Genomic DNA, 16,378 nt, shown 5'->3' with positions numbered 1-16,378 from the left:
GTATGGAACAGGGGTGAAAGAACAGTCACGTGGTTGGTTGAAGAGAGTAGCAAGCTGGATGTTCCTTTCTGAGCAAGCCACTGAATGACACAGGACCAAGGTACATTTGTTTAAGCTGCCTGCTGAGCCCTCAGGTATACAGTGAAGCCAGATGAGCTTGTCCTCGCTGTAATTAAGAGAGCAAGTGCTCATGGAAAACAAGGCACAGGCTCAGCACTCAACTGTTGGGGACTGACTTGTTTGAGGCCATTTTGCTGTTCTTTCTGCCATATTCCAGCTTTTCACCTAAAAGCTATTTTGCAGTCTTGCTGTAAGTTTTTGAGCTATAGAGAAAGGAATGTGCAACTGTAGATATAATTAACTCTAGCCCGGAGGAGAGCAACACTGTCCGGTACCGTTATCAGAAACTAGGCCTCACTCCTTAAGACCACATTTCGGAGTGAACTAGGCTATTATCAATAAGTGTATGCTACATTGTCTGTTCAAGATCACTGAGGCAGGCACATCTTGCACCACCTGATAATCAAGCAATTAAAAATGCAGCTTGAAGGACACTAGAGGTTTCCATAGAAACAGCACGTTCAGCATAACTTGAAGGTCACCTAGACCCACTGCCCACTTCCTTATTTAGAGAATGCCTAAGTTTCTTTGTTCCTTGAAACCTGAAATATATTCTTGCCTTGTATGGGCCTTCGCGCCAAAAGTATGACTGACATCACCTTTGTACTGCCCCCTTCTCCTTCACTATATAAGAAGGAACTGTAGCCAATAAAGGTACCCTTGAACAGTGAGACGCTGCCTTGGGTCTTTATTATTAACCTCTTTCAGATTTTTTACAGGTGTGGTTGCTCTTCTACTCAGCAAAATAGGAGTGCGGTTGTCTGAGAAGCCTTTCCAGCTAATTCCTGCTGGCCGGGTCCCCCCTGGGGGGGCTTCAGGACACCGCATTTTGGCGCCCAACGTGGGGCACGAAGACCACCGCCACACCCCGAACGACTACGGGTCGGCGAGTCCGGAGCTGTTTCATAAATCGCGGGAATTACCCCATCCGGGTAAGCGTTGAAACGAGTTAGCCTTAATCAAATATTTAAACTGCAGTTTTTTCAGTCGTTCTGATCACCGCCCCTGATTGGCTCTTGGGGCTTTGCCCGTTGGCTTCACTTCCATGGGTGTTTTCATTGAGTACTGAACTTAAATTCATTATTGATATTCAGTCTGAGTTGAAAGCCAGACATGTAGAGGTTACCAAAAAGAATATTTGTAATTTTCTTATGTTTATTCATAATGTATGTCATTGGTTTATTATTACCTGTCCAGAAATTGTTGCGTCCACTTGGGACAAAGTAGGACATGAAATGAGTGATTATTTTGTAAATAATGATGATTCACAGAAGGAAAAAATTATGTTCCAATATTGGAGCCTGTTAAGAGATATCATTGTAACTAAAAATGCCGGAACCGCCAAAGACATCATCCATGCCGTTGAATCTCATGTACAACAAGTCTCCCGTGAGTGTTCCAGGACTCCCTCTCGTTCTAATTCTGTCTCTCATCTCCCTTCTCCCTCTGAGAATACTTCCCCTTGTCCTCCCTCCACCACTGATTCTTCTACCTTTGTCTCCAAAGTAACTAATGCTCTTAAAGATCTCTCTAATGCTTCTCATTTATATCCCTCCCTTACTTCTGTCCATGCTTCTGCTCTATGCACCCAAACCCCTACAGAAGAGGCCGCTGCACCCTCTGTGCAAAATCCTAAACAGCCCTTCACTTCCCTAGCTTCAGCTCCGTCCCTGTTTCACCACCCTCCCCTCCTTAGCCAGCAATTGCATCAATACAAAGCCTTTAATTGGAAAAGCCTCAAAGAGCCATTTCAAGCCGTAACCTCCTATGGCCCCCAAGCCCCTTACACGCTCTCCTGCTTAGAATCTAAAAGCTGAACTCTTTGTCTCTTGGGAAGTTAACTTTTTTTTCCGCTGCAAAGCCCTTGCAGACAGGCAGGAATTCTGATCTCTAAGCTCTTATAGCTGGCCTCGCCTCTTTTCATACCTTAAAGGTACAGCACACACTTTCCAGGTCCCAGCTTGCCAACATGGCTCTTGCTGCCCTCCGTGCCTGGAAGTCGCTCCCCAGAGCCGGCATTCCAGCAGCTCCCCCACACCGGCAACAAACTGTTGCTGCTTTCTCCCTCCCCCCCCCTTTTTCTGACTTAAGCTCCCAACTCACCACAATTACATCCATGGTCTCTCACCTCTCTAACAAACTTGATATTGCTCTTAGCTCAAAAACCAGTGCTACCTTTCCTGTCTTTCTCCCTAATGGAGAAAGTCTTCCCACCCCCCCCCCTCCCCGCCTGCTCAGCAGCCTCCGCAGCTACCTTCTCAAACGCCTCCCACTGATCCCCCGCACCCCAGGGGAAAAATTCTAAATGCCCAAGACGCTCAGTCCCTAACCATGGCAGATTCCCTCCTCTCACCGCTCCCCCTCTTAAAGCTATAGATATGAAGCTACTTGGCCACATTAAAAATCTTAAACAAATCTTAAGCCTTCAAAAACAGGCTGCTTCTCTTAATTCACAGATTTCTGCCCTTCAGGCGTTTCCCCCCCCCTCCTAAATCTATAGTTGTCTGTCCTCTGCCCACTGAATTCCACGGCCAAGCCCCCCCTCTTGAGAATTCAAAGGAACAAACTAATAAAAGTGAGGCTAAGTGCCATAAAACAGAAACTGCTGCAGTGCCTACAAAAAATTCTAAGGGCACAGTAAGCAGGATAATTACAAAGTATCATCTGCTAAGCCATAAAACCTTGCGATATCTACACTTTGCTGTTAAAACTTCTGAGCCTAATGTACCTTCAGTACATTTTGCTCAAACCAGCCCTCAGCCTCCTTCAGCCTCTTTCCTGCCAGCCTTGGGAAACAGCCAGCTCAGGCCCTGCCACTCCCACTTTAAGCCTTCCAATTCACCTTGAATTACCCAATCTTTGTTATTCAAAATAAATCTGAAAAGTGGCATCTCTTGCATATTCTCAAATCAATTAATAAAACCATGATTCTCATGGTGCTTTTGCAACCCAGACTCCCCTCTTCAGTTGCCATTCCCTCTAATTCCAATAAATTAGTAATTAATCTTAAAAGATTGCTTTTTTTTTTCTCTATATCATTACACCCTGCTAACTGTAAATAATTTGCCTCTAGCCTTCCTGCTGTTAACTGTGCTAGCCCCTCCCCGAGTTATCAGTAAAAGACTCTGCTTCACCTTGTCAGCCCTACACTTCGTCAGATATGTGTTATTAGGTTTAGTGCATTAAGTGGTGTAAAGTAATTATTAAAACATTAAAAAGCAACATGAAAATAAGGGCAATAAACTTTTTTTTTGCCTCTCAGAAAATTTTAGAGCAAGGTCATGATTCTGTCACTTTACAGATAACAAAATGTTGGTAAAAGAAAAACTTCTTTGTGTTTTAAAATCCAAACGAACACAAAAGTGTTAAATTTAAGTCTTATATTTCTATTAAAAGTTTTATTTTAATTTTTAAAGTATTTACAAAATTATGTAAAGAATAATGTGGTTAGCCTTTTTAAACAATATAGTTAATTTAATGCACAGTAAACACCTAAGTATGCTTTATAGTACCCTTAGTTTTAACTTTGTGCTACAGCAATGGTTGTTCTTTATTTCTGCATTAAAAGAACTATTATTTTAAGTGCATTCAAAATATCAGCACATTATATAAATCTGTATATTTGTGTCGCAGTGAAAAAATAATATAAATGAAAAATATATTATATATAATTTTATAAGTAATATATAAAAGTAACTAAACTTTATAAGCAAATTAACTAGTATTAAATATAATTTTAGTCTTAAGTTCTAGGTGTGTAAATGCATCAGATGTCTTTAACTATATTTTATAATAATCTAAGCATTTAGTTAATTTGGTATATAATATTTTTTACAAATTATTCACTTAAAGTCTTCATAGTAAAAACAGTTGTTTGTTTTTTAAAAAATCAGTTTTTATACCTTTAATAATCATAGTTCATGCTATTGTGTTTAATCATAAAAATTTTAACACTTTATTGCAGCTGTCTTACTGTTCTACTGCAAAACCAATTTAAAGAAAACCTATTCATTTACAGCAAATCATTTCATACTTCCAAGTAGAGACTCCTTCTACAGTGCTCATTAACCATTTTACTTAATGTTTTAAACTTCAAATTAAAATTGTTTTAAAAATGTTTTGTGTTAAATCTAAACCTTAAAATTTATTTTCAGCAAAGTTCCACTCCATCTACATTAAGTACTTCTCAAAACTAAAAAAGTTTTTCTACAAAATTTTTTTTTCTCTTCTTCTCACAAACATGTTAGCTAAATATTTAAAAGCGCTTGTCAATTTTTTATAAATAAGTCTTAAATCTATCCTTTTGTCTGTTTATGTGTCTGTTGTGATGAATGAAAGTGGCCACAAGTGTAAAATGTTGTGTTTAGTGTTGTTTTGTTTTGTCTGTTTATTTGTTATCTCTACATTTTATAATAATACAATTTTTAAAGCCTTATCCATTTTTTAAATTTCAATTAATTTTTTCAACCTGGTTCAGTCTGGTCAGTTCACAGACTGGCATCTTACAACTAAAAATCATGTGTTAAAAATTATGTATTAAGCTAGCTTTGTCCTTCTAAGAACATGGCGGAGGGTGTGGAGAATGGCAAACCCCAGATTTCTCAATGGCCATCGGGGATAACTTTTCCCTGGAGAATTTCTGGACTTTGCAGTCACCTGGCTTTCCTGCTATGTGTAAGTTCAAGCCTATAGAATATGTATTTATGGCTAAAAAATAGCATCCAGCTTTAACATAATAACTAGAAGTTTAAGAAAAATCCTTTATATTCAGTTTAAAAAAATTTTTTTTAATTAGCAATTGTTAATTATAAATTTTCTTTTATGCCAAAGTCTAACAGAGGTCAAATAGCATTCCCGTGGTATTCAAATATAACTAGTGTAATGTAAATTGCTAATGTTTTCTGCAAATTCTTAATTTTTATATGAAGTAACCATTTTGCCTTCTGCCAAGCTGTTTTCTTATAAACCTCCTGCTAGACGCCATTCCTGCAAACCTGTTTCTAACTGACTCCACCTTTGACAATGCTGAATTAGACACTCTGCCTAGCTGCCTTGGATGCCCACCGATGCCACCAACAACCTCCATCCTCTCTACCTCCATCCCTTGGCCGGTCTTGCAAGTCGACCTTTGTGCCCTAGCCATGGGTGCAAGCCTATACTGGGGCACCTCCAATTTCCGCCTGCCTCAACCTCGTGCTGTTGACCCCGATGACTATTACTCCCCTGCTAGCGGTGGCTGCAACTCTGTTATTCGCCGTGATGTACTACGCCACCCCTTCACCACCTTCTACGTCTGCCCTGGTCACCACCGGCCCCGTTCCAGCGACTATAAGTGTGGCGCTCATAACCAACACTTTTGCGCCTCCTGGGGCTGTGAAACCACCGGAACTGCTTATTGGAAACCCTCTTCCTCCTGGGACTTCATCACCGTTTCACGCCCCCCAACTCCTCCTTTTCTGAACTGTGATGCATCCTCTGCTACCCGTGGTTGGTGTAACCCCCTCATCATCGAATTTACTGCTGCTGGACGTCAGCATCACTGGACTCAACCCGTACAATGGGGACTCAGACTTTACGTTAGGCGTACCGACCCTGGACTTCTTTTTTCCCTCCGTTTACTTAAACAGTTGCCGAATTCTCACCCCCTCGCCGTTGGTCCTAACACTTTTTTTCATCCTCATTCAGGTCCATCACACATGCCTTCTCCTCCTCCTCCTCTTCCATCTGCATCTTCTTCTCTCAGACAACTCACTATGCCTTCAGGTCCTTCTCCGTCCTCTCAGGTTATTCTCAATCTCATAAATGCTTCTGCTCTTGCCCTTACAGATCCTGCCTATGAAAGATGTTGGCTTTGTTTTTCTCCTCAACCTCCTTTCTATGAAGGTGTTGCAGTGTTTGGCAACCTTTCCTCTACCTCCAACCCCTCTGACCTCCGTTGGAACACACAACCTCAACATGGCATTACAGTCGGTCAAGTCGTAGGCTCTGGCCTCTGCATTAAGCCTAACGACTCCCTGCTTCCTAGCCAATTACTTGACGTGTGCAACGAAACTATTGACATCTACAATTCTTCCTCCTCACAACCCTATCTGTTAGCCCCCAATGGTACTTATTTTGCCTGTGCTTCTGGCCTTACTCCTTTCATCATTTGTTCCTCTTTTCTCCTTTCACATGATTACTGTATTCTTGTTATTCTCATTCCAAAAATCACCATTCACTCAGAACATATCTTTCCCTCTCCTGCCACCTCACCCTATTCCTATTCTTCTCAATCCCTTTCTCGACAGTGCCGTGAGCCCTTCACCTCCGTTACACTTGCAGTGCTCCTTGCTGTTGGCGCTACTGGCGCTGGCACTGGTATCTACTCTCTTGTATCCTCTCAATCCAATTTCCGCACTCTTACTCAAGCAGTGGAACAAGACATTAATGAAATCAAAACTAGTCTGCAATTTCTCACAGATACTATTAGTTCCCTTGCTGATGTTGTTCTCCAAAATCGTCGTGCTCTATATTTTGCCCTTATGTAAGAGGGGGGAGTCTGTGTAGCCCTTAAGGAACAATGTTGTATTTTCAAAGATAAACCTGGATTAGTTAGGAATAGCGTTCAACACATTGGTGACGGTATAAAAGATTTTGAAAAACATTTCGATGAAGAACAAGGCTGGTACCAGGGCTGGTTTTTCTCTTCTCCTTGGCTTCACACTATCTTGTCCACTATTTTGGGCCCACTCATTAGCCTCATGCTGCTCCTTTCTCTTAGCCCATGGATTTTCCGCAAAATCACTGCCTTTATTAAGAACCAGGTAGATGAACAGGCAAAAACCTCTATTCAGGTTAACTACCAGCATCTAACCCCGCGTGACTCCTGTGAAAACTTGGCTTTAGTCACCAAGCCGCTTTTCCAGCCACTAAGTTTCCAGGAGATAGAGCGCATAGCTAACAGACGGAGCTCGCTCCGGCACTTGTGCTCTCGGCTGTGGAGACACCTACGACGGGATTAGCAAGGTCCCAGTTAGGGCACGGCCCTAAAAGGCTACAGCGCATAATTCGGATCCCTGTGCACACCCACGGCGTTTGTAGCCACCTTTTAATTGCGGCTTTGGCCGTGTCCGACCTGGTCAAACCTTGTATGCCTAAGACACGGTTCTTCCACCCGCTCACGACTTTCCTTCTTTTATTAGAAGAGAAAGGGGGAGATGTTGGGGACTGACTTGTTTGAGGCCATTTTGCTGTTCTTTCTGCCATATTCCAGCTTTTCACCTAAAAGCTATTTTGCAGTCTTGCTGTAAGTTTTTGAGCTATAGAGAAAGGAATGTGCAACTGTAGATATAATTAACTCTAGCCCGGAGGAGAGCAACACTGTCCGGTACCGTTATCAGAAACTAGGCCTCACTCCTTAAGACCACATTTCGGAGTGAACTAGGCTATTATCAATAAGTGTATGCTACATTGTCTGTTCAAGATCACTGAGGCAGGCACATCTTGCACCACCTGATAATCAAGCAATTAAAAATGCAGCTTGAAGGACACTAGAGGTTTCCATAGAAACAGCACGTTCAGCATAACTTGAAGGTCACCTAGACCCACTGCCCACTTCCTTATTTAGAGAATGCCTAAGTTTCTTTGTTCCTTGAAACCTGAAATATATTCTTGCCTTGTATGGGCCTTCGCGCCAAAAGTATGACTGACATCACCTTTGTACTGCCCCCTTCTCCTTCACTATATAAGAAGGAACTGTAGCCAATAAAGGTACCCTTGAACAGTGAGACGCTGCCTTGGGTCTTTATTATTAACCTCTTTCAGATTTTTTACAGGTGTGGTTGCTCTTCTACTCAGCAAAATAGGAGTGCGGTTGTCTGAGAAGCCTTTCCAGCTAATTCCTGCTGGCCGGGTCCCCCCTGGGGGGGCTTCAGGACACCGCACTCAACAGGTATCCAGCCATCACAGCTGCCTTTGAGAGTTAAAAATCAGATCCATTCCCATCACTCGTGTCTAGAATTTGTCTTTTGTACACTCTGGGTATCTTTTATTTTTATTATTATTTTACAAAGAAAAAAAAGCTGCACATGGCTATGAAGCCCTTTATGAAGAAGATAAGGTGAAATATATTTATTATTATCTACAATCCCCCTCATTATTTCCACCAAGTGTAATCTTGACTTTAAAGGAGTATGATAGAACTCACGGGATAAAGGGGAAATTTCTGTTGTGCTGAGCGGACAAAAGGAGAATCAAGGCTGTTATTTTCCCTTATAATAAGGGATTTGGATCCCAGTCAGCAGAGCAAACATACTCCTAAGGGCCTGCTAGGCACAGGATACCTTCCAGCAAGAAGAAGCCTTCCCCTTATCACTCCCCAGACACCATCTAGCTCCACTGAAGTGCACCTTGTCTAGAAGAACAAGCAGTCCCTTTATTCCAACTGCACAAGGGGTGTTCCTTTCATCATCGGAATTACCACAAGAAAATATTTCAGGCTCTCCATCCCCCTTTCAATGTCCTGAAAACCTGGAAGGAAATCATCGTTTAGATTTGGGTTCATACTTCGTATTAAATTCATGCACAGACTCAGTTTCTTCCAGCTTTTCCTGGTTGAGAGCCCTGTTTGCTCCTGCCCCATTCTCCTGCATGCCTATGAAGCAAATAATAGCTTAGCTATGTGTATGAGTGTCTCATAATGCAAAAATCCAGGCTTGGGTGGGACTTGTCCTGCATAAACACCAGCATGTTCTGTTCCTGTCCCAGTCTCCCAACACCCAATGTGAACTCCAATTTGGGCACAGGATGTCACTCAGGGGACCAAGTCTGGAAAGATTGGATCTCAGTACTGTGTGGAGAGCAATTGTCAAACCTCAGAGCTTGGTGCAGGGACTGTTCTGGGTAATACCTTTACCTGGAAGTAAGAGAACAGTTTTTTCTTTGGGTCCCTTTTATTAACAAAATAGCACAAGCCAGTCACTTTATAAGTGACTGTTCGTCCAGAGAATGACACATGGCCCCCAGAGGGAAAGGAGGAGGCGAGGCCATTGGTCTCAAATATATCTCCAGCAAGTCACAAGTACACTGTATGCTCTGCAACTCCTCACAAAGGATCATTCACTTCCCTGGGTACAGAAGATGCCCATCACCTCCCTGGGCACAGATGCCCGTCACCTCCCCGATCCCTGTGACCTCCATAGATCAGACACTCCCAATACCTGGCAGATGCAGCATTTCCTGCAGTTGGATGATGACAGAAACCAGGACCTGTCACCCCACATTTTTTGTAGATTTTTTAGATAACACCTGGTAGTGCTCAGGGTTTAGTACTGGTTCTGTATTTAGGGATCATTCTTGGCAGGCTCAGGAGACCATACGGGGTGTCAAGGCTCAATTTCAGGTCAACTACCTGCAAGGCCAGCCTTTGTTATTTCTCTGGCCCTTTATCATCCCATTTTAAAAATAAAGACAATAAGAGAGAGGGAAAATAGTAGACTTCAACCTCCCCCAACACTCCAAGGCTGAGAAGGAAGTGCCCCTAGAAGCAATTGCCCCCAGACTTATTCACTGTCTCTCAGCCTTGACTTCCTGACCTGTATCATGGAAACACACTGGAAGTCTCCTATAATGGTGAGCCTGGGATCTGGTTTAAGGTGACCAATATAAAGGGAATATTAAGTCACTTGGTCAACAGTTTTTTTTAGAGTAAAGATTGTCCAGTGGCAGCAACATGTCAAGGCTAAGCTGGCCAGAAAGTGCCAGAAGATCAGAGGAGTGGGTATTGAAGTCAACTGATGACCAGGCCTGACATTCAAGGGAGTTGTCTATTGAGAATGCTCTAGCATCCCAAGGCAACGGCCGGAACAGCCTTCCTGAGAGGACCTGGGCCTGGTCCAGTCTGCAGGGTGCTGATTCCTTGAGCTGATGTCTTAGCATCTGGCCGTCCCCTGGGGCAGGTTTTTTACCTTGAGCCAGTGCTTGCATCTTTGTTCCTTCTAGCCTAACTTCCTCATGATTTCCTCCCCTCTACTCCCTCTTTGGAGTAATTTCTGTGGCCTAACTACATAAGCCTATCCATGTAGACCCTAGCCAATAGGATATGAAACCCCGAGACCCACACAAAACAGTTGTTGTAAACCATCAGTTGTTCGGTCAGTAAACCATAGCAAGCTGCTGATCATGAGTCAACATTTAAGCTTTGTCAAAATTGGCTCTGAGCATGAGGATCCCCAAACTCCCAGCTCAGTATCAAAGAACTCAGGGCCCGAGTGTCCCAGGCATCTCCACTAAGCCCCTTGCATGTGACCATCGGGCCAACTTGCCCCTTGTAAATGAGACATGCTGGACTCAGATTCGGGCAGTGCCGCCCATGCTAATAGGAACGTTCTCTTTCTGGCTTGATCCATTTGAAGGCCAGTTATGATTCCCCACACATTACTTGAAAACCAATTTCATTCAAGACAAAGGAGTGTGAGCAGGGTATTACATTTTATGCCTAAATTATGCAAATGTGGTGGAGTTAGATTGTATTGTGAGCAATTCCCTTTCTTCCCGTTTTCATTGTAGCCTGAGTGAACGTAAATTCCACTCTCCTCATTTGCAAAAGGTGAATACTTTCTATTTTAAAGCCCTGGAGGGAAGGATCGACTTTTAATGAGCAGTTATCTAATAGAAAAATCTCTTCCATATATTATAGGCATCATTCCTAGGAAGCAAATGTGCATCCCAGATAAACGGGATCTGATTCCATTACTCCTTGGAGGAAGGGCTTGTCACCCAGGTCTGCACATCTCGATCCAGACCTGAAAAGGAGACAGCAGACAGGAGCCTCTTAAGTTTTTAGAAGGCCCATGCATAATGCCCAGTGCTCAACAACGGGACATCAAGCTTTCAGGACTGGCCACAGAATCTCTCCTGGTGCTTCCCAAGGTACTATGTTTGCCACTGTCACCAACTCCTTTCTAGCAGGTATCTTGGGACAATTCTATAACCCATCATTTATTGAATGGAGAAAATGGAAGTCCATGTGTGAGACAAGTAGACAGTTTTGGACTGAGTGATTCATGCTTTGTGGATTCCTGATAAGCCAGAATCTCTCAGGCTGGTGGGTTCGTGATATGTTGGATAAAGAAACCAACCCTACCATTGGCTTTATGAGCATTAATGTCAGTGAAGATTTCATCTCAGAGAAGAGGGTAGCTGTGTTCCAACTCCCCTATCAATGGTTCCCTCCACCTTTTCTTCATGGTAGTTGCCACAGCTCCAGACATCACTTTCATGCTCCAAGCAGGAAGATGGTGTCCAGGGTGGAGGCACACCACTTTCATTTAATCCTATTGCATCCCACTTTTGTTTTAGGAAGTTCTGAGAGCATTAGAAAGGGGAGAAAAATGATGGCTTTGTACTCTCTCTAGAGAACAAAGGCAAGGTCGACCTTTAGAAGTAATTCTGAGTTTTAAAATGAGCAGTTCTGCCACACTAGGGCATCAAAAACTTAGGTGTGTTCTCTTAGAACCTTCACACGGGTGGTATATTTTTTAAAAAAAGAGGAATAAATCCACATTATAAAATATTCATTTCAACCATGGCACCTCTTTGATCTGCTGTTTGAAAACACATCTCACTGCCTATAAATATGCCTCAGTCTCCCCTGTGCCCTTTCGCTGTCTTTAAAATTTGTACCAGGGCATGAATGACTTAGTAGGAAATGAAAAGTAAATGAAAGGAGGGAGGCCAAAAGAGAGAAAGAGCACCACTTCCCTTAGTAGAGGGAAGAAAGGGAGTAAATCAGTACTCACGTGTTGATCTAGCTTAAGGTCATAGAAATAAATCACGCCACATGAGGGTCTCCTCCGTCATGCTACCGGATGTGGCCCTGACACACTATAAACTCTGGACATAGGGGGAGGCTCAGTTTCTTTCACTGTGTCCTGTGCATTGAACATTTGTTGTGGCTCTCAGCTCTGGGCACATTTCCTGGGCAGTGAAATCATAACAACACCAGGCAGTAGTGTCGGTGCTAAGAACCTGGAGTCAGACATGAAACAGAAAAAAAAAAATCATCAAACTCACCAGTAATTGGAGAAATGCAAATTAAAAAGCCATGATATTGGTCCTATTAGGAAATGTTAAGGTAATTACAGCACCCAAGCCTGGGGAGGAGGGCTCTGAAGGCAAAGCACTTCCCGCTACTGCTCATGGCTATGTGCAAGATCACACTAACCCCTCTGAGAAGCGCATCGGGGACAGAGCCAAGATTGAAAATATCTCTTTCCCCAGATCTTTTATGGCACTTTTATAAATCTGGCCTGTAGAAATTGTCTTAAAAGTGAAGAAAAGTGGTCAATGGAATGTTTTGAGAATGAAAAGTAAACATTGAGGTTGGTGAGATATACAGAGGGCAGGGCACTTAACTTGCATGCTGACTGGATGGGTTCAATCTCCGGCATTCCATATGGTCCCTTAAGCATCAGGAGAGATGCCTAATCTCAGAGCCAGGAGGAACCCCTGAGAATCGCTAGCTATGGCCCACAGCCAGACAAAAAGTAAGCACTAATTCTCTCAATTCTGCCAGGTATTACACAGTGGATCTTTTTTTTTTTTTTTTTTTTTTTTTGGTTTTGGGGCCACACCCGTTTGATGCTCAGGGATTACTCCTGGCTATGCACTCAGAAATCGCCCCTGGCTTGGGGGGACCATATGGGATGCCGGGGATCGTCCTATGCTAGCGCTTACAAGGCAGACACCTTACCTCTAGCGCCACCTTCCCGGCCCCACAGTGGATCATTTTACATGCACACCGTCAATGAAGTTGCTGATGGCAACTCTGAGGTCCAGGGGCAAAAAGGAGATTACCAGGTTTGTGTGGAGAACTGCTAAAGATTTTAAACTTAGAAGTTTTTTCTCACTAAGCTCGAGCCTACAGAGATTTGAGAACCCATGGGAGATAAAAAAAAGCCCTCTGCATGCCAACCAGAGTATGATGTTCCCCATTGGCCATAGAGTGCTAACATTCTCTACTCAAGAAAAACTCTATATCAATCATTTGGGACTTACTAATAAGTTTAACCAAGAGCCTGGCTTTGATATTAGTAACAGAAATATCTGGAGTAATATTTGGGAACCTGTAGAATTTGGTGAGATAGTGTCACTCTGTGGACCATCATGAACCACTTGAAACCAGGCTAACCTATAGGCATAAAATCAGATGTAGCAAAAGTGGGGTTTGATCTTACAAACGCAAAAAAAAAAAAGGAAAATGAGAAGAGAGCTGGCTACAAGTATTCATGCCCTTGTCTCCAGGAAGGACTCCGGCATTCACCTGATGAGGCTCAGAGGGAGGCTGGTCATAGGACTATACGAATGATACTTGTAGACCAACAGGCAGAGGGAAGAAAACAGCACATGAGGAAGTCATGTGAACAGTCCCACAGAGAAGAATAATTCCCTTCCAGAGTGAGAGGACAGAGGGAAGGGCATTTGCCTTATATAGGGTCTCTCGACCAGGAGAGGCCAGGAGAAGCCCCTTCCAAGTACTTCCAAGTGTAGCCCCCATTCTCCTGTGTGTGCTCCCACTCATGTATCAGCCCAAGGTCTGTGACAGAAAGCACAAGAGGGGACTAAGAGTCCCACCCCTCAGTGCCTCCACCCCACTCAGATGCCATGAAGACAGAGGCCACCTCCTGGGGGCACCCCCTCTACTGAGAGGGGCTTAAAGAGCAAATCAAGTGCCCCCTTTCCCCCTCACTTCCCTGACACGCCCCTCAACAAGGGTTCCGGCACATCCTCATCTACAGTAAAATATGTAAATCACCCCATCTTTTCCCAGTCTTAATGCATCATGGAGCTGACCAGAAACACCCACTTTAATCATTGCTTCGCCCCATCAGAAAAGCCAAAGTCTGGCCAGTTCCAATCCAGGAAAGCGACTATTTGTGAGCAGACAGCCTGGGCGACACAGAGGTTCAAACAGCCCTTCGGAAAGTGGGACAGTGCTAATAATAACGCTGGTTCTAATTCAGATAAATATAACAACCCCCTCTTTGTTACATCTCAGATGCCCCTAACCATAAAAGCATCCCCAGATGAAAGACAGCAGTGATGCTCCTGTCCAAGGCAAACATGCGTGAAGTGGACATTTTTAGCCATCGACCTGGCAACGCTTCGTGTGAAGACAGGATGGCCGCCACCCGGCTGACCTCACCAGCTTTGGACCGTGAACTAACTCCCACATCAGCACCAAAGGGCTTGCATTTAGGGAAGCCAATGGTGAATTGGCTGGGGGAGCTGATTGAAAGAATGGGAGCACAGGCTAGGCATCAAAGACAAGTTTCTGGGGGAGATGGTGGGGTGGGGTGGGCATTTTTCCAAAAGTCACCGCACAAGGACAGTCACATTGAGAAGTAATAGAGAGTCCTAAGGCCCCTGTGGGACAGAGGGCATAAGCTGTGGGTTTGAAGCAGCATCCTTGGCAAAGCAGATGGAGAACAATTGCCAAAGGAAACCCAAGATAAGAAATGAGGGGTGTCTCTGCACCCCCAGTAAATGAATCTCAGTTCCCTGAAGACCTACTTCCACTCCCAGGAGAGTGAGGCCTAGATTTGAGATTAAAGCAAGGTGCCTCTGGGCCAAGCAAGTGCACCTCAAAACCCTCAATTAGATTCTAGTCTTTCAGGGTGTGGAGCTGCCGAGCACTTCTCAGGAGCCAGAAAGAGCACTAAATGGGGGAGGCAGTCCTGCCCACCAGAGGTAGAGGAACCTGGAGACTCAGATCCTGAACTTTCAAGAATCATCTGTGAAATACTCTTTGAAAATTCTGCATCAAAGGGGTCTGACCTAGCAGAGAACCCCTTTCTCCAGGCAGAAGGGGTGAGTGGGAGAGAGGCAATGATGGCTTAACCTTCTGTATTTGTTTGATCTCAGATTAGGGGAGACAGTGCTTGCTAATAGGTTTGGGGGCCACCATTGGGGTGACTTCTGGCTAGATTCCTACAGTGCCTTAGAGACCATGTGGTATTGGGGGGCCACATGCCATGAAGTCCAGAGGTCCTCTAAACAAATCATGCAGTCCCCTGGGCTGTTTCCTGAAGCCTCCACCTTGGGTATTGTGGGTTCCAACCCAGGCCCCCTCACAACCCAAGCAAGTGCTCTTTTCTGGAGCCATGTGCAGAGCCCTGTGCTGCACACCCACCACCCAGAAGGATTTCCACTTTTAAGGACACAGGGGCAGCATGAGCTGGACCAGTCTAGGGGGAAACGCCCCTCACTCAGTGAAACCACTGACAGAAGCTAGGAAGGGGGCCCGGAGAGATAGCAGAGCGGCGTTTGCCTTGCAAACAGCTGATCCAGGACCAAAGGTGGTTGGTTCGAATCCCGGTGTCCCATATGGTCCCCCGTGCCTGCCAGGAGCTATTTCTGAGCAGACAGCCAGGAGTAACCCCTGAGCACCGCCGGGTGTGGCCCAAAAAATCAAAAAAAAAAAAAAAAAAAAAAAAAAAAAAGCTAGGAAGGAAGGTGTTCAGGAACTACCCAGCCTGGTAGCTGCTGCCTGCTTTGCCATTTTCTTGTGCCCAGTGATGTCCTACCTGTTCTGGCACCCTTCTGAGTGCAGTGACTTGAATCAAAAGGAAATGATGCTCAGCTGCACCTCCAGTAAAGAGATGTGCATGCCCCCACAGGAAAGGAACAAGTCCCCCAGCTCAGCTCTGTACCCACTGCTACAAACACCTTCCCAAGGAGGAGCGAAAAACCACCTTCTGACATGTCACCCAGTGAAAGAACCCTGTCATCACAAAAATCACAATCATATCAACCAAGGGAAAGACAGGGCCAAAGAAAGGAACATGGCTCACTCAGTCAGCAAGGCCAAAGCCCGGTTCTGGGCAGAGTGAGTGCAGAGGCCAAAGGACCAACTCTAAAAGGTTTCCACATCCAGGAGAATCAGAAGATGCCACTTGGGATTTTTATGTCTAGCTTAGCCCAGGCCATGCTCCCAAGGGCTTGGTGAGTGGGCAAAGGGGTCAGAGCATCGCTTGATTTGTAGGTGAATCCCGTGGGATTCCTCTGAGACTCAAATCCAAGAAAAGCGCAGAGGAGCTTTGCAACTTCCTCGTGGTCCTCTCCAATATGCTAAGAGGAAGATCAGAGAGGTAAAATTCACCCAAGCACAGTTTCAAATTTTATGAGAGAGAGAGAGAGAGAGAGAGAGAGAGAGAGAGAGAGAGAGAGAGAGAGAGAGAGAGAGAGAGAGAGAGAGGAGTCGGTGTGGACAAGCAGAAGC

The 16,378-nt window shown here is 44.4% G+C and overlaps 1 protein-coding gene and 1 non-coding gene across 3 annotated transcripts in view; one reads left to right on the top strand and one right to left on the bottom strand.

Moving 5' to 3' along the window:
* RBFOX1 (RNA binding fox-1 homolog 1) overlaps positions 1-16,378 on the bottom strand; it is a 986,153-nt gene that overhangs the window by 880,481 nt on the left and 89,294 nt on the right. The gene's annotated exons all lie outside the window — the stretch shown is intronic.
* On the top strand, positions 3,598-3,727 carry LOC126002496 (small nucleolar RNA SNORA22). Its single transcript, XR_007493191.1, has one exon. It is a non-coding gene; the product is annotated as a small nucleolar RNA SNORA22 (small nucleolar RNA).

This window comes from Suncus etruscus, chromosome 2 (genome assembly GCF_024139225.1).
Source record: "Suncus etruscus isolate mSunEtr1 chromosome 2, mSunEtr1.pri.cur, whole genome shotgun sequence".
NCBI lineage: Eukaryota > Metazoa > Chordata > Mammalia > Eulipotyphla > Soricidae > Suncus > Suncus etruscus.
This window is presented reverse-complemented; position numbering and strand designations above follow the sequence as displayed.